The sequence below is a fragment of the Propithecus coquereli genome, unplaced genomic scaffold (genome assembly GCF_000956105.1).
Source record: "Propithecus coquereli isolate 6110/MARCELLA unplaced genomic scaffold, Pcoq_1.0 Scaffold451, whole genome shotgun sequence".
Classification (NCBI taxonomy): domain Eukaryota; kingdom Metazoa; phylum Chordata; class Mammalia; order Primates; family Indriidae; genus Propithecus; species Propithecus coquereli.
Window position 1 is genome coordinate 1,466,526 of NW_012150297.1, and position 2,821 is coordinate 1,469,346.

At 38.3% G+C, this 2,821-nt stretch overlaps 1 protein-coding gene across 1 annotated transcript in view; it reads left to right on the forward strand.

Moving 5' to 3' along the window:
* The window catches only part of MSRA (methionine sulfoxide reductase A), a 326,674-nt gene that overhangs the window by 147,441 nt on the left and 176,412 nt on the right, over positions 1–2,821 (forward strand). The window lies entirely within an intron of this gene.

Consider the following 2,821-nt stretch of genomic DNA (forward strand, 5'->3'; position numbering starts at 1 on the left):
AGTGTCACTATGTTTTGCGAAAGGGCTTTATGAAAATTTGAACTTTCTGTAAAATTCTGTAAAATTCTTTCTGAAGATTTCATGTGAGTATCGCACATCTTAAGGGAAAATAAAATAATTTCCACAAATATAAAAAATCCCCATAGGCACAGATATTCATGAGAAATGATGGATAAAAACTGTGACTAGAAATGCAGGAATATAAAGGTAATTCTAAATAAAAAAAAAATCCTGTGGGACTTTTGATAAGTTCTTATCAAGTGATGATTGTGCCAAAAATGTAAATCTGGCACAGTGACACAGTTGTAATTTTGATATGTTCTTTAAGTCTCTGAGTGCTTAAATCAAGGTGTATATTTGGACATTTTTTCCCTTCAATTCAAAACTTTATTCTTACAGAATGTAGATGGCTTTTAGAAGTTCCTGGAGGTGGGTGGTGGTGGCAGTGAAAGGTGAATTTATTGCATCCGTGACTTCCAAGGGACAGTTCTCACACTACCATCATCAGTATCACCTTGGGATAAAATATTCTTTAAGGAGCAATTTAGTTATTGCCTGTGAAAGATACCTCTTATGCACTAATTCAGGCTCTCTAGGGATCATCTACCTCTTGTTACAGCCCCTGCTGCAGCAAGTAACCCTGGGAGTTCTGATTACCTTCATGTAGGTGCAACTTGAAAGTGCTTGCTGTTTCCTGCCTTCTGCCGAAGGTTGCACACATGTGTGCGTGCAATGGCTAAAAATGAGCCTGAAAACCAAAATTCCAAAGCATGTGAATAATCCAATACTAAGAAAGAAGCCAACAGTATCAATAAATGAAATATAAATTCACTCACGAAATTAATTTTGGGGGACAAACTGAAAAACATTTAAAAATACATATGTTTAGGATATTCAAAGAGATAAATGAAGAAATAACAAGAAAGTATGACAGAAAATAGGCAAAGTAAAACAAAAGTACTAATTATAAAACCTCGAATTTAAAAAATAGCTATTGAAATAATTCTGCAGATGGAATTTTTAAATTGAACCCAGTTGACGAAGGACTTAGTTCATAGTTCTAGTGAATAGTTCTGATGCAGGTAGAGCAGAGAAAAGGGGGAATCAGTCAATCAATCAGTCAGTTGGCAAATAAGTGACACAAAGGATAAATTGAGATGTCCCAACCGACGTGTAAAAGGAGTTCCGGAGAAGTAGAATGGGAGAAATGGTGGGGAAGCAATATTTGAGAGTATAATATTAATAACTGAGGATTTTCTAGAACTGAAGAAAGACATGAATCATCATATCAAAAGTACATTTTAAGCCCTAAGCAAGATAAATAAAATTTATTGACACTTAGATATGTCATAATTAAACCCCAGAATACTAAGACTGAAGAAAAGAATCTTAAAAATTACAGGAAAAGACAGATGGCCTGCAAAGGAATGACAGTTAGACTGACAGCAGACTTATCAGTGCCAATGAACATGAGAAGACAATGGAGTATCATCTTTGAAGTACTGATGATGTCTTGCTAAATTATGTTATAGCAAAAAAAAAAATAGATTAAAAAAAAGTACTAATGAAATCTTGAAATTTATACCCAGCTAAACTATCTACTTAGTGGGAAGGACAAAACAGAAATATTTCAGACATGAAAAGACTTAAGAGAGTTCACAACTCATAGGCACTTACTAAAAGACTGTTTAAAAGATACACTTCAGCAAGACAAAGAATTAATTTAAAGGTAAATCATGAGGTATAAGAAACAATAATGGGTTCGAGAATGATTAAAAATGTTGATCATTGAATGAACTATCCCAAACATAAAGGATCATTCTGTGTGAGGGGCCTTGAATTTGGGAGGAGTAGAAATACTAACTTCAGACTTGGTTAGGAAAACATGATAGTGAAGTACGTATATAAAAATAGTAAAGGTTAACCCTAAAATAAAAAAAAATATATATATATTTTTACCTCCAAGTCAATCAGGAGAAGTCAGCAGTGGCCATCCATTTCTCTCAGAGTAAAATTCAAAGTCCTTAGTGATCCCACAAAGCCCTACACGATCTGGCTTAGCCAATTCGTGTCTCACTACTTCCTGCTTGATCACTCCACACAGGCTACCTGGCTTCCTTCCTGCCCCTAAACATAGCAGGCACCTTCTCAGTGCTTTGGCAGGACTGTCGCCTCTGCCCTTTACCTGGGTGTCTGAGTGGGGGGCTGCCTCACTGCCTCCACGTCTGTGTTTGCAGTCACTTTCTCTTTGAGGCCCACCCTGAACCCCTTATTTAAAATTGTGCTCTCCAGCCCTCCTGATCTCCCTGGCTTGCTCTGATCTTCTTTCTTTTCTTTGCTTTATAGTTCTTTTTACCTTCTAACTTACTACCTCATCTCCCTTTTATCTTCAGTGCTTCTTATCCGTCTTTCCCCACTAGAGCGAATGCACCAAAGAAGCTGCGGGTCCGGCTGCCCATCCACCTGGTTTGCTCATGCCCCTGGTCCTGCCTAGGTGTGATCCCGGATGTACAACTCCTACTTTACAATGGATGGGGGGGCACACTCTCGTGACCTTGTACTTTGGCGAGTCTAATGGGACTTAGCTTTTGATGGGAAATTACAGCCACATGGTCACCCCATGTCCTGTGGTTGAGCACTTTGCAATAAGCTTCACTAATACCCAGGTCATCGTCTTGAAATGCCTTTTCCCATTTAAAGAAATAGGCTTCTTGGAGAAATGGTTGAATCCGAGTCTAGAGTAGGAAATGTACAAGATGAGCCTGAACATCCTGTCAAACCGGAGCGCAAGGAAGCTCCTGGGAGCCTCATGGCCGTGTAC